This window comes from Theropithecus gelada, chromosome 7a (genome assembly GCF_003255815.1).
Source record: "Theropithecus gelada isolate Dixy chromosome 7a, Tgel_1.0, whole genome shotgun sequence".
NCBI lineage: Eukaryota > Metazoa > Chordata > Mammalia > Primates > Cercopithecidae > Theropithecus > Theropithecus gelada.
The window spans coordinates 25435193-25450652 of record NC_037674.1 but is presented as its reverse complement, the minus strand read 5'-3'; the positions used below and the strand labels follow the sequence as shown (position 1 = coordinate 25450652).

The following is a 15460-nucleotide window of genomic DNA, read 5'->3' as shown; positions in this document are numbered from 1 at the left end:
AAGGTGGTTTCAGTCTCCTATCTGTTCTGATAGAGAAAATGTGGTCCTTATTGGATTCTGGAGAGATAGTAGTTTCTTGTTACTGTGGAACCTTGGTAGGAAAAGGCTCCTGTTTCTGTGAAAACCTGAGGGCCCAGTGTGAGGATGTTCCAGGAGAGTGGAGTTGACAGTGTGCAGGGGATTAGCTTGCTCTGGTGATAAAGACATGATTAAAATCTATTTGATTTCAGTACTTAACTGGCAAATCTGATGCAACTTCTGGAAAATTCCTAGATGGCTTTAGGCATATTTAAAAGAAGCCATATTCTTCCTTTTAAAAATAGATATGCACCAAAATATTTTATTTTCATCTAATCCCACTTTAACGACCAGAACCCCCTTAAAAGCAATTCCAAACTAAAAAATGTAAAACCATTTCCTATGGGCATTTGTTCTTTGGTATCATCAGGGTTAATGTTTGCATCCTCTGTGCTGAAATTAAGGATGTTGGGAAAGAAGTGTCATTGCTTTGCCTACTAAATGTCTCTTGAGTATGCTTAGCTTTCATCCATAAGAGAGCCGAACTTCCCTTGTGATGATTAAAAAAAAAAAGACAAAAACTCACTGCTGATTCTTTCATCTCTGCAAAAGCAGGTGGGAACTGCAAAGAGATTTGCTTATCTTGCTCAGTCAAGGGCTGGTAAAAGTTCGGTAAGCAGACCTGGTAGCTGGTGTCCCCTTCCACAGTTCATTTTCATCCTTCTGAATTCTTGATTCCCATAGAAGAAGCCATCCTCAGAAGCCAGCCTCTTGGGATTTTCCTTTTGTTTCTCCAAGATTAACCAGTTCTGTCCTGTCAGCAGGAGCAGGCAACTAGGGAAGGAGAGGCTCTTCAGAGCTTTCAGCATTTTTCCAAGGAGTGCTTTTCTCCCTCAATTCCTCACTGGTAGTGAAGCTGCTTTCTTGTAACGTCTTCCTCTTCTTCTGATGAGATGCTGATTCTGATTGCCATCTAGCAGCTTCCGGTGGTGGTAAGTGGTCAAGAGTGTTTTTCCGGGACTTGATCTCAGGTTTTCAAGAATACCCCCTAGAGACCCAGTCTGTGTTCTGTATCATCGCTCGAGCTTTCAGAGTAGCCTTGCTTTTCCCCTTGACATGGTCATGTTTGATCTTCCTGTACTGCTGGGAAATCTTCCTTTTAGGGGAGAGGATTAGGTCTGGGTTGAGGTGAGTAGATGGGTAGCATTCAATGGTTAGTGAGATGAAGTGGAAATTTAGCTGTGGGCTGGTTGGAACGATCTGTTTCTTTTCTCCAGATCCCTATTTTTTTTTGCTGTTTTCATCTTGGTGACTAAGGTTTCACAAATATTCTTTATTATTCTCCTTTTGTGAAAAAATAAATTTGGGGGAGTTAGTTGGAAATGGGAGATAGGACATTTTCTTTTTTGTTGTTTGAAATTTCTATTTTTTATTCTGTTAGCATGCCTATTAAATGATCAATGACAGCAGCATAAATGTGCATTTCTTCTTGGTTTGTAGGTCTTGTTCACTTCCTTTGGTAGTAGTTGGTTTTATTTTTTTCATGGAGTTTGTATCCAGTGCACCTATCCAATATATTGTTTATGGTCAATTTATGCTTTAGACATGAACAGTTTGCACTGAGCTAGCCCTCTGCGGTTTGAGGGTTATGTTTTCAGTGCTAAAATTTGTCTGAACAGAAAAAGGTATCCTTCTAGTTGTTTTGTTTATAGGCAAGAGAGTGTCTCGGGTCCCTGGTTAACAATTAGCTGTTTTGAAGAAAAGAAAACTGGTGAAAAACATTAATTGGAAGCTGAAGGCTTGTTAGAAAGGAAATGAGGAAATAGAGGTGTTCTTGTGGGATTACCAACACCTGTGCCCATGAAGCATTTCCCCCCCCCCCTTTTACTCAGCTGTTGCTCCATGCTGGCCTTTACTGCAAAATGTAATCTCAGAGTGATTTCAGTTTTAATTTTTTAAAATTTATTTTTTATTTTTTATGTGATATGTAATAACTGCACATATTTATGGGGTACATGTGATATTTTGGTACATGCATACGATGTGCAATGATCAAATCAGGGCAATTAGCATATATATCACCTCAAACACTTATCATTTCTTTGTGTTGGGAACATTTCAAATCTGCTAGCTATTTTGAGGTACAATAAATTAGCATTATCTATTGTCATCCTACTGTGTTATCAAATACTAGAATCTGTTCCTTCTATCTAACTATATGTTTGTACCCATTAACCAGCCTGTCTTCATCCCCTTCTTCCTCTTCCCCTTCCTAGCCTCTGGTAACCACCATTCTCCCTCTCTACCTTCATGAGATCAACTTTTTTAGCTCCCACATATGACAGAAGATATGTGATATTTGTCTTTCTGTGCCTGGCTTATTTTGCTTAACATAATATCTTCCAGTTCCATCCACGTTGCTGCAAATGATAGAGTTTTATTCTTTTTCATGGCTGAATAATGTTCCATTGAATATAAATACCACATTTAAAAATTTTATTCCTCAAGAATAAACATAATTGCTTCCATATCTTGGCTATTGTGAATAGTGCTGCAATAAACAAGGGAGTGCAGGTATCTCTTCAATGTACTTATTTTATTTCTTTTGGATATATTCCCAGTAGTGGGATTGCTGAATCATATGGTGGATCTATTTTCACTTTTTTTGAGAAACCACAGAGTGATTTATTTTAACCTATATTGTGCCTGTATATTGTCTCTGCAGAAGTCTTTAAAAATAAGGGAACAAATGATTTTTTTGTATCCCTGGAGGATTTTTTTTGTGGGTGGGAGAATTTTATTTTGTTCATATGTGGCATATTGAATATTTTCATTTAGTGGGAAAAAAGTTAACTCACCATCTAAAAGTAAATTGGAAATTGTAGCTCTCATTGAAATTAAACTTAATGTATGTTTGGCTGGATGCAGTGACTCATGCCTGTAATCCCAGCACTTTGGGAGGCTGAGGCGAGCGGATTACTTGAGGTCAGGAGTTTGAGACTACCCTGGCCAACATGGTGAAACCCCGTCTCTACTAAAAATACAAAAATTTGCCAGGCTTGGTGGCGCATGCCTGTAATCCCAACTACTCAGGAGGCTGAGGCAGGAGAATTGTCTGAACCGTGTGGTGGAGGTTGCAGTGAGCTGAGATCAGGCCACTGCACTCCAGCCTGGGTGACAGAGCGAGACTCTGTTTCTAAAAAAAAATATAAAATAAAAAAATAAATAAAAAACAAAACTTAATGTGTGTAATCTAGATTCTTGTATAGCATGAGTAGGAATTAGAAACAAGTATTTATTTTTAGAATTTCTCATGAAAAGATATTAAAAAATGGTAACCCCCTAGCAACATTATATATTTCAAATATAATAAAAATTCTTGTTAAATATTACATATTGATTGTTATGTTTTTGGAAACATGTTCCTTCCTTACTTTAAAGCTACCTTGCTTTTCTTTCTCCTTTTATTTACTCAACTGAAATTTGAGTACCTACCCAGTGCCAGGCACTGTGCTAGATGCCTGGGGGAAGAGGTCACAGAGGGAGGGCCACAGCATTTCATTTCAATGGATCCTTCTTTGACCTTTCTTTTGCAGTTGAGCGCCCTCTAGAGCTCTGTCCTTGTTCCTCATCCTGTCTTTTCCTCACCTCTTGTTCTTTCTGGGTGAGGTCATTCATTCCCCTTGACTTCACTCCTTCCTTATATGTTGATGATTCCAAGTCTACAAATCTGTTTTTTTGTCTTTTGTGCTGTGAAGATGTTTTCAATGATCAAGAGGTATTTTAAGCCTACATTTTCAAACTAAATTCATTATTTTTTCATCCCAATTCCTTCTTCTGCCCCTTCACCTTCTCCTCCTTTTCCCTTCACTGCTGTATTTATCATCATAGTGGCACCTCTATTCCCTCAGAGTCCCAAGGCAAAAACCTGGAAGTCACCCCAGATTCCTCCTTGTTCTGCATCCAAACACACAGACCGTTTATTTTATTTTGAAAAGACGGGATCTCACTATGTTGCCTAGGCTGGTCTCTAACTCCTGGGCTCAAGCAATCCATCTGCCTCGGCCTTCCAGCTGGGATTACAGGCATGAGCCACCATGTCTGGCCCATACAGATCATTTATCATTTATAAACTGCATATTTAACTATGGAAACATTTCTAGAATTCAGCCCCATTTGCCAGTTGTCATTGCTCCCCCATCTCCTTTTCTGCCAGCCCATACTGTGAGATTAACCTTCCTAAAATCTCTGACAGCCTGGACTGGCACAGAAAGACAAAAAGGAACAAGGATAATGGAAAAGAGGGCTGAATTCTAATTGTGCCATTCTACTTAGATACCTCTTCTGTCTCCCTGCAACCTGCAGGAGCAACCACAGGATCTTGACCATAGCGATGCTCTGTGTCACCTTATCTATAAAATGGGGATAATGATAATTCCTGCTCATAGAGTTTTGGGGAGGACTGAATAAGACAACACACATCAAGTGCTTAGCACAAGGCCAAGTCCCCAGTGAATGGCGGTGATGATGAGGACACTGATGAAGATGATCCTGTCTTTCAGAATCCAGCTCTTACCTTCCTTGCCAGCCCCATATCACTGCACATTCTTCCTGTGCCTGTATGCTCTGCTTGCCACGACTATCACTGCTCCCCAAACCTTCCTTCCCTTTCATAACACTTGGCCTTTCCTCATGCTATTCCTTTAACTTGTCCTTACCTTATTTTGTTTAGGAAGCTCTTCCTTTCCTTTCAAAAGGACTCAACTCAGAATTGCCATCTGTGAGGTCTTCGCTGACTCTGCAAAGTCAGAATGCAGAATGTGACTGCATTCTCGCTGCCTCCATAGTTCTCCATCCCTCCTTCTACCATAGCCCTACACTCATCATCCTTTTTAAAAATATTTATTTATTTATTTATTTTGAGGCAGGGACTTGTGTGTCACCCAGGCTGGAGTGAAGTGGCGCAATCACAGCTCACTGCAACCTTGAGCTTCTGGGCTCAAGTGGTCCTCCCACTTTAGCCTCCCAGGCAATGGGACTGGAGGTGTGAGCCACCAGCCCGGCTAATTTTTTGTGTTTTTTGTAAAGATGGGATTTCGCCATGTTTCCCAGACTGCTCTCAAACTCCTGGACTCAAGTGAGGAGACAGGGGGCATCTGCTTACCTTGGACTCCCAAAGTGTTGGGATTACAGGTGTGAGCCGCTGCGCCTGGCCTACACTCACCATTTGAGTGGTCTTTTATGTGTCTGTCTGCTCTCATCTTCCCCAGACTGTGGGCTTTCGAAAGACTGGAAATGAATTTTTGCCTCCCTCGTGCCCAGCCCAGGTTAGATATAGACTAGGCACCTGATAAGTCTTTGATAATTGAATGTCAGTAGAGGGAGGAGATGGTTCTCAAATTTGGTAGGAGGTTTTCTTCACGTGGAGAGTTAAAAAAATACATTTTAAGAAAAATAAAAATAATCATCGCTTTCCCTTATTGAGTACTAACTTTGTGGCAGGAGGCGTTGAGCTAATTTCTTTATGGGAATGGATTGGTTTAGTTTTCCTAGTGATCCTATGAGTTGCTCTGAGTCCACAGAGGAGAAAACTGGAGCTTAGAAGGGAGGGGAACTTACTTGAGATTCTAGGGTTAACAGGAGCAAACTTGGGCGGCCTAACCCCAGCACTGGCGGAGCAATAGGGAAGTGAGAAGAGGAAGGAAGATGGCCAAAGCAGGGTTGAGAGAAGAGGGACAGGATGAGGACAAGGAGGGGAAAATGAGAAAGAGACCAGCAAGAGCAGGCTAGGAAAGGAAGAGAAGGAAAAGAGAAAAGGAAAATAGAATGCATTTCTATAAGTGCTTCCATTGTTTCCTGAAGTTTTGATTGAAGTAACTCAGGAAGGGAAAACCAAACATTGTATGTTCTCACTCTTAAGTGGGAGCTAAGCTATGAGGATGCAAAGGCATAAGAATGACACAGTGGACTTTATGGACTCAGGGGGAAAGGGCAGGAAGGGGGTGAGGAATAAAGGACTACAAATTGGGTGCAGTGTATACTACTCGGGTGATGGCTGCACCAAAATCTCACAGATCACCACTAAAGAACTTGCTCATGTAACCAAACACTGTTTCCCAATAACCTATGGAAATAATAATAATAATAAAAAAAAGAGGAAACCAGGAAACCAGGAGACCAAGAAGGAAAATGAACAGGGGATATGTGAGAGGAAGAAGGGCAGCTTTGAAATGTTGTGGCTGGGTAATGGCTGCATGACTAGAATATAAAGAGACTCCTGTATGGACATGACAACTCACAACAATTAACCTGCTATTTGTTATACAGGAAATATAACAATAATTTATTGTTGAGGCATGGTAATTGCATATACCTGTAGTTGCAAGCCATTTATAAATTTGGCTTTTTTTTTTTTTTTTTGAGATGGAGTTTTGCTCTGTTGCCCAGGCTGGAGTGCGGTGGTACGATCTCAGCTCACTGCAACCTCTGCCTCCTGGGCTCAAGCGATTCTCCTGCCTCAGCCTCCCAAGTAGCTGGGACTACAGGCATGCGCCATCATGCCCAGCTAATTTTTGTATTTTTAGTAGACATGGGGTGTCTCCGTGTTGGTCAGGCTGGTCTTGAACTCCTGGTCTCAGGTGATCCACCCGCCTCGGCCTCCCAAAATGCTGGGATTACAGGTGTGAGCCACTGTGCCCGGCCTAATTGACTTTTACACGTGCCCACACATACACACATACACAGATTTGCTTAATATTTTTTTTTACTTCTACTTTTGTACAGTTCCTACAATCTACAAGCAGCTGTCACCAATGTGGCTATTGGCAGCTGTCACCAATACCGAATAGAATTATCTCTAGCGCCCACTGTCACACTCACACTCAAAGCTGCACACGTTCAGGGCAGAAGCCTGGGCTTGTTCCTTTTCTCTCACTGGTCTTAGCTCTTAGGCTGAGATTTCTCTGCTTCATCTGGATCGCCAGTCTCTGGGGTCTCATAGCTGAGTTTCAGTTCCCCAATCCTACCTGATCCTCAAGGGGCCAGCACTGGGGCTGCAGGTAGTATTTTGGGTTGGCAGGCAGGGATGCCTGTGAGTGTGACAGCAAGGTCACCCCTACATGGGTCCCAAGGTGGGAGGACTCTCTGAGGCTTTGCTCTTCAGGCTCTGGGAACCTAGGGCCAGAGGGAGGAAAGGGGAAGGGCTGGGCAGCCGGAGGAGAGACGGGCTTGTTCCTTCCTCCTGTCATCTTTGCTTACCATCCTCAGGCTCAGCTCCTGCTCAAGCCCACACTGGTGCAGCCCTCACAGGGAGCCTCTTCCTCTCCATGCTTTGTTGGGTTAGTCCTCAGAGAGATGTTGGGTTGGGATGGGAAGCAGGGGCCTTATTGAGAATTGTGAAGAAACGTTAGGGAAACGGAAAGGAAACTGGGAGAGAAGGAGATGGAGTAAGAGGAGAAAAAGTAGACTGGGGAGGTGGAAATGAGGTGGAGGGAACACACTTTTACGGAGTGAACTGTTCATATCTGTGTACTTAACCTCACACAGCTTGGAGGAAGGCATTCCCATCTCCACTTCACAGATGTGGAGATTGAGTCTCAGGCAGGGTACGTGACTTGCTCAAAGTAATGCTAGATAGAAAGCCACTGAGCTGGGACTTGAACCTTGCTATTCTAAAAGTCTCTTCTGTGTAGAACTCTGTCTCCAAAGAGGAGAGGAGGCAAGCAGAACAGAACAGAGAAGGGAGCATAGAAAGAGATCTAGGGTTGGGTACATTGGGTATTGAGTCTGGGCTTGGGCATGTTCCATATTGAGTCCCTTCGTCTTTGGCCTGCTTTGTCCTGAGTCTTCAGAGAACTGGAGAACACCCACACCTAAAGGAAGTAGAAGATCCCCACCCTGGTGGGAACACTTCAGTTCCTCCCTAGGCTCTCAGATAGGAGACAGGCAGGGAGGGGCTCGCCTGGGCAGGTCTCCGGGCCAGCGAGGTGGACTGCCAAGGCTCTGCCTGTGCTTTTTCCTGGCCTCCACTGCTCCTGTCTCTTTCTCAACTGCCCTGGCTCCTTCCTTTTCCCGTTCTTTTCCAATCTCCTCTAATTCCTTTGCTTTTCTGTCACTCTACTTCATATCTTCAATCTTTCTCTTTCCACCAGTCCTAACCCCTCAGTTTACCACATGCCACCTAGCTCCTCATTGCAAACACAGCTTCTGTTTAAGTCCCATCATCTGTTCACCCTTATGTCCGTTTATTTATTTATTTGTGTAGAGACAAATAAATAATTATTTATTTGCTCAGGCTGGTCTAGAACTCCTGGATTCAAACAGTCCTCCCACTTCAACCTCCCAAAGTGTTGGGATTACAGGCATAAGCCACCCTGCCCAGCCATTGTCTCCTTTCTTTTATTGCAGAATGTCTTAAAGGAGTTACACTCGCTGTCCTCATTTGTTCCTAATGTTTACGCAGAAATGTTGACAAAGAGACATCAATGGTCTGCCTTTAAGATAACTAATATCAAATGCACACTCTCATTATGTGCCCTGTCCCCACGACCCACCCAGGTTGGCTCTGAGGTTTACAGAGCGTATTTGCCCCAGATTCTGTAATGAGTTAGTGGAAAAAGCAGGAATCCAAGAACAGGGTGTGTGGCCCCAAAGGACAGGCTTCTGACCACCATGTCCTGCTTCCCCATCCCCCCGAACAGCTCTGAGGGCTGCTCTCTTGGATGGCTTTTGGTGAGTTTACTATGGCCAGAGTGGGCCATTTGTCCTGTAGACTGTGGACTGTAATTCAATAGCACACCCAAAACAGATCTTTCTGGGGGCAGATTAATAGTAGCTCAGAAAACTGATGATAAAATAAGAATGACAATTTATTAATTTAAAATACATACTCTGTCAGGAGAACCAGAATGTTCACTCCAGCATGACAAGTGCATTCTTTCCCTGTGGGCAGGCTTCTGTGGGAAAGCAGATTATTATCAGCAGGTTGCTTGGTGAGCATGGAATCAGAGCAAGGGGAATTAGCTGTAATAACTTGATTGCTGTACGGCCTCAGAGCATTAAAGAGACTCTCCATTTTAATCCTTTGCTTAAAGTGTTGCATCACCTGCACCCAGATGTGCCCATTTTCACTGTAAGAAGAGACTTCCTTGTGGAAGGCTGATCTCTTCCTCACAGGATGCTTAAGTAGCAGTTCCAGCATGGAGGTCTTGTTATCTTCAATCTCAAGGTGTCTAAAACCAACTCTTTAATTTCCCTGCACAAATTGGCATCTTCTTTTGACTTTGCTATTTCTTGCATTAGAAAATTATTTTCCATGATCAAGATTCAACACCTGAACCTGAAATGTAAAAAAAAAATTATGGAAGTGCGAATTTCAGTCTTTAAAACAAATATGCATTGCTTTTAAAAATAAATTAATATATGTAAAGTCCTTAGCTATTATTTGCTACATTCCTCTCTCTACTTTCTCACACTTCCCTTATTAAAAACAACCCTCTAGGATTTTCACATGAAGAAACTACCATTTTAATCCCTGGCATAAGACGAAGCTAAGGGAAAGATAAGACCCATCCAACAGCTTTCGTTTTTCCATTTCCTCTACTTTGAGGCAGTTTTTAAGAGGGAGAACTTATTCTTGTAAATATTGTTTGCTTCAGTACTTGTAAAGGGTTAAATTTCAAAATCCTAAGTTCCTGCTTCTAGAGCTAGACTTGACTTTAGCAAACCTTTTTCTTTCAACTGATTTTGTTTACTCTATTTCCTTAGATCTTTACTGTTCCAAAAGTTCAGCGAAAGATGACTTTTTCTTTACTCTGACAACCTTTAGAGGTGGAGCGAGTATCAGTGGTGGTATTTCGGTGAGTTGATAAATTTGCAAGAATGACAGAACTAAATGTTGCTTCTAGAGTTAAACTAGAATCTGCTACATTACTATGAGTCCTCCGTAAAGTATACCTGATTGTCATTGCTACTAGAAAAAGACTGGATTTGAGGAAACATGGACTTGAATGTCAATTCTTATTTTTTCGATGTTACTTTATGTTTTAGAGAGTGACAACACTTGACTAGGATCATTAATAAGAAACAACTTCTGGAAATCTTAGAGAAATATTGTTTATTTCATGCAATAGTGATTATATAATTCCCATGACAGAATATTTTCTACACAAGGAAAAATGGCTAAAATTGAAAAATAGATTTATTCAGTATGTTCAAAATAAAAGGTTTCAAAGACACTTTGGAAGATGATATTGGAGAAATTAACAATAGCAACATAGCTGTATGTTTTAAAAGTAATTTTAGGAAGAATATGGAAGAATATGACATTGCTTTATGTTTGAATGTCTAGAAACTTTTAAACTGAGAAGTGCTAGCAGGAAGATCTAAAATAAGATAGAGAAGAGGTTACACGGATATTTTCTCCTTAGTTACCTTACATTACACAATTGTATTTAAGTTCGTCTTTGTTATCTGTTAGTACCAATCCCGCAAACCAATCTAGCAAACCGATAAGGACAAAGAAAGGATAAGCTGCCAAGTGCCTGGTACTTTGATTAGCTTTCTGAGAGATAAATGTCTTCTGTCTGCATTCTCATTGCCACTGTTTGGGTACAGAGTCCCCTCTTTTTTTCATCTTGCTTAAAGAATTGTTCTTCTTTTCCTCTGCTCTGGGGACTCAGCCCATGAACACAGAACATGTTGACTTAGTCCCACTGGCGAATTTTCAAGCCCTAACAAGTTGGCTTGGAACTTGCTGATGAGCCTTTATCCTCTGGGCAAGTGGGGCCACCAGATACAGATGTCATTGTCACAGAATTCATTCACCTGCCCAGTACCATTTTGTATTTGTTTCTATGACTATTCTGCGAAACAAAAACAATTTTGTTTTTTGTTTGAGTATTTTGTGAAACAAAGAAACAACAAAGTCCTTCACCGATGAAAACTCACTTGTGTCTGTGGTATTTTTCACAGGAAGTCTTTACCGCCAAACATCCTTTTTGTGTATCTTCCTTTGTAATTATAGTGCCTCCTCTCCCCAGATTTGCTCATTTTCTCTTCTTTCTTCTGCTCTTCAATTTGCCTGCAACACTCTTCCTATTGCTAACCCAGTTTTGCTCATGCTTTGAGGTTCTTCCCAGGCTGAAGATAAGGGTGTGTAAGAAGATAGGGACCAGAAAAAGGGAGGGAGCAGCCAAAAAAGCTGCAGCCACTCCAGCTTGAGAAGACAGATCTGAGACATTTTGGGCCTGGGGACTGGGGTCTGGGATCCAGGGAGGGATAGTTACTGAAAGGAAAATGTCTTTTAGCATTTGGAAGCCCTTCCTCCATTTCTTGTGGAAATTAATCTTTCATTCAACAAGTGTTTACTGAGCATTACTATGTGCCAGACAGGCATTAGATGCTGGAGATACAGCTATGGAGCCCTGTCCTAAAGGAGTTTGTGGAATAATAGGAAAATAGCCAATATAATAGAAAAATGTATTCTAGAGTGATCGGGGCTCTCACATGGGCAGTGCCAGGTTCTACGGGAACGCACAGGAAATGCTCCTCCTATCTCTGATTTGGGGAAGTCGGAGAAGGCCTCCTAAAGGAAATGATATATGAGTTGCCATTGGACAGATGAAAAGGAGCTAGTCTGATAAAGGGAGTGGAGACAGATGGCTACAGGCAGAGGGAAGAGCATGTGTGAAGGCTCCCAAATGGAAGGAAGCTGAGTTGTATATTTCTGGAGTGCAGACATGAGGAGGTGCAGAGAAGCATGGGAACAGGGAGGGAGAGTGATGAGGAATCAGGCTGGAAAGATGAGCAGGGACCACGTTGCAGAAGGTCCTAGGAGTCATGTTACAGCTTTTTTCCTGAGGCCAACAAGAGGTGTTGGCAGGGTTTTTAGCAGGAGTGTGACATGATGCCATTCTCCTTTTATAATGATGACTCTGGCTTTGATGTGGACACTGGTCTACAGGTGGCCACGCCTGGAACAAGGGAGGAACATAGCAGGAGAGCAAGCACTGGTCAGCAGGCATGTCCTGGAGATAACCCACTGCTTGGGGCTGGGGTGGGGGAGTAGAGAGGTGGGGCTAGGAGGCATGGTCTTGGGCAGCCTTGCTGGCAGCTGATTGAAGGTGCGGAGGGAGCCACAGGGGAGTTACTGATGAGGTCATATATGATGACCTAGCCTTGCTTTTAGCAACACCTGGCAGCGACACCCCTATCTCCTTGCTTGGATTCATAAGTTTTAGTTACCTGGCCCCTATAAAACACTGGGTCCTGCAAAGTATCAGTGACCCTGTTTGTCAGGCATACCCCAGGGGCCAGAAAAGGAAGAAATGGTCTCAGGCTTTTAGACTTCTTGGTGATTTGTAGTGGAGAGTGCGTGTTGATGAACTTCCTCTGCAACCTCTTTTCTTGTAACTACTAAGCCATAAGTGTTGTTCTTCCCCTTCTCTGGTCACCATATGACTGACCAACTTCTTCTTTATGTACCTTGGCTGCATCCTGCCACACCACTTTCCTAAGCAGGAAACAAACCAGTCATTTTTTTTTTTTTTTTCTAACTGAAAGAGCATGCGGTCAGTACCTCTGCCTGCACCGTCATGTGTTTGCAAAAGTGTGTTTATTTCCATGGTATTTTGGGTTTTGAATGTTTGAAATCACTTGTTTGCTCCTTCATTTCTCATTCTAAATCTCTAAGAGTTTCCAGTATGAAGGAAATTAGACCACATGTAGGGAAAAGTGAAATCTAATAATGATATTATTCTGGTTTTAAAAAAATAACTGCCCAGAGAAGACTTACATACGTGAGAATAAATTGAGGGAAAGTTTTGAATTGCATTTTGTTTCTCTAGAGCCTGGGCAGAAATTTCCTCTCACACATAGTTCTCAAAGTTCAGTTGTGGTTCTCAGCTATGGCTTGTGAAAGAGTCACCTATGGCACTTAAATAAAAGGCAGATTCTGGAACCTCACCCCTGAGATATTCTGATTCACAGGATTTGAGATCTGTTTCACTCAATTTTAATGCCAAATTGAGTGGCATATTTGTGCTTACCTTGAGTTGTCTCATATGGCCTTTAAAATACAAAGATTATTTTTGTACAGAATTATTCTTATCTGGCTGGACTAAAGCCTGATAAATTCAATCTGTTGTTCCTTCCTGTGTCAGTGACTTCCTAGTTATCTAGATTTGTCTAGGAAGAAAGTTAAAGGAGGTAAATTTATAGTTATTGTGCATTTTTCAGATACTAATATTGCATACTTCTGTTTTCTTAGGTCGGCCACCTGTTGAGACCTGGTGAAAGATCAGGTAGTTCTACAGTAAAAAGAAATCGCTTGGTAAGTTTTGAGTTCTTCCAATGATGCAAAGTGATGTTTTAAAAATATAATTTTAATTTTTTCATGGAAGTTTAATTTATATACAAAAAGCACACAGGTCTAGGTGTTCAGCTCAATGAACTTTGACGATTATATACACCCATGTAACTACCAAGGGTGTATAAAACAAGATATAGAATATTAATTTCTATCACCCCAGAAAGTTCCCCTGTGCCCCTTTTCATTCATTCTTTCTACACCCATTGTGGCCGTCTTTTGATTTCTGTCAGATCAGTTTTATCTACTTTTGAAATGAATATAAATGAAATCATACAGCATGTGTTCTTTTGTATTGCTGCTTTTGCTTAGCATAAGGTTTTTGACATATACTCACACAGTTGCATGTATTAATAGTTTGTTCTTCATTTTAAATTTCAAAGCAGTGTTCCATTGTGTGAACACACCAACATTTAAAACAGAGTTCATACAGTTAGAAATAATTTTGGTCATGATCGCAGAAAACACACTTTGGTTTTTTGGTTGAGTAATTTGGTGGAGTAATTAATAGTATCATTAACACTTCAGTTTACTGAATCCAATTTCTTTAACATAGCATCCACACCAGAGAGTGTTGATTTTCTCTATTGTCTCTAGTTAGTCAGTGACAGGCTACTATGTAATTTTTCCTTCAGTGGACCTGAATCCAACCTATTACGGCTGTTTTCTTTATTTTTGACCACAGACTCTTTAGAGACTAAAGGCTGGAATAGAGTTTACATAGTGCCCTGTCCCTCCTTCCAATACCATCCCTGATAGGTGGTTAACCTACTGCCACAGGTAATTAGAGCATGATGCATTTCATTCCCTTGTTAGATACTTATTCATTGCAACATGCAGTCTTATAATGAGCTGAACTCTGTCTCAATGTGGTTCCCACCCATAGGCCATTAGTTATGCCCTCTGGGGCAATATATTCATATTCCCAATGGTAATCAGGAGTCTAGAATTATTGTCACCCATTTTTTTCAAGTAAAATGATTTAATTATATTTAATCTTAATAGTGTAAAGATAAGATTAACTGGCTTTAACACAAACAGATTTTCAACAGGACCCAGTGTTGCAAAGTTTTGATATGTTCTAACATGATCTAAGATCCGGGTCTCATTCTCTTAAACAGTAATTCATATGTATATGTGTATGTATATATTAATGCATATATGTAAAAGCAAGTAATTTTTGGAAATAAAAATAAGAAAGCAGAAGTCACCATAATCATGCTGCCTAGAGATAAATACTTGAGGTTGCTGTGTTGCACAACTTTACAGGACTCCAATTATAGTGACCTCTATTAATGTATTTGTGTATATTGATCCAAATATATATCCCCAAATAGAATTATCCTGTACATTATTTTGAAACTTCCTCTTTAAACTTAGAATTATAATCAAAGACACCTTTTATATCTTTAAACATTTCTCAATAACATTATTCTTATTTACATTTCCCCTAACTTTTAATTTTGAAAATGTTGAATGTTACATAATTGAAAGAATGATACGATGAACACCCATAACTTAATTCTACAATTATTACTATTTTGCCATGTTTGCTTCCTTACTGTCTGTCTCTTTTTCTATACAAACACATTCCCTCATGTGTACAAACACACACATGGGGTCTTTTTGTTTTTCAAATTTCAATAGGCTTTTGGGGAACAGGTAGTGTTTGGTTACATGAATAAGTTCTTTAGTGGTGATTTCTGAGATTTGGTGCACCCATCACCTGAGCAGCATACACTGTTCCCAATTTGTAGTCTTTTTTCCCTCACTCCCCCTCCCACCCTTTCCCCCAAGTCCCCAAAATCCATTGTATCATTCTTATGCCTTTGCGTCCTCATAGCTTAGCTCCCACTTATGGGTGAGAACATACAATATTTGGTTTTCCATTTCTGAGTTACTTCACTTAGAATAATGGTCTCCAATTCCATCCAGGTTGCTGCAAATGCCATTATTTCATTCCTTCTTATGGCTGAGTAGTATTCCATGGTGTATGTGTGTGTGTGTGTGTGTGTGTATGCCACATTTTATCTGCTTGTTGATTGATGGGCATTTGGGCTGCATCCATATTTTTTG

The 15460-nt window shown here is 41.0% G+C and overlaps 1 protein-coding gene across 1 annotated transcript in view; it reads left to right on the top strand.

Moving 5' to 3' along the window:
- The first annotated feature begins 1119 nt into the window (after positions 1 to 1119).
- The window catches only part of ATP8B4 (ATPase phospholipid transporting 8B4 (putative)), a 264877-nt gene continuing 250536 nt past the window's right edge, over positions 1120 to 15460 (top strand). Inside the window, exons 1-2 of the mRNA XM_025390477.1 lie at positions 1120 to 1206; positions 13286 to 13348. The gene's annotated coding sequence lies outside the window, so the exon portion shown is untranslated. The remainder of the gene's footprint in view (positions 1207 to 13285; positions 13349 to 15460) is intronic.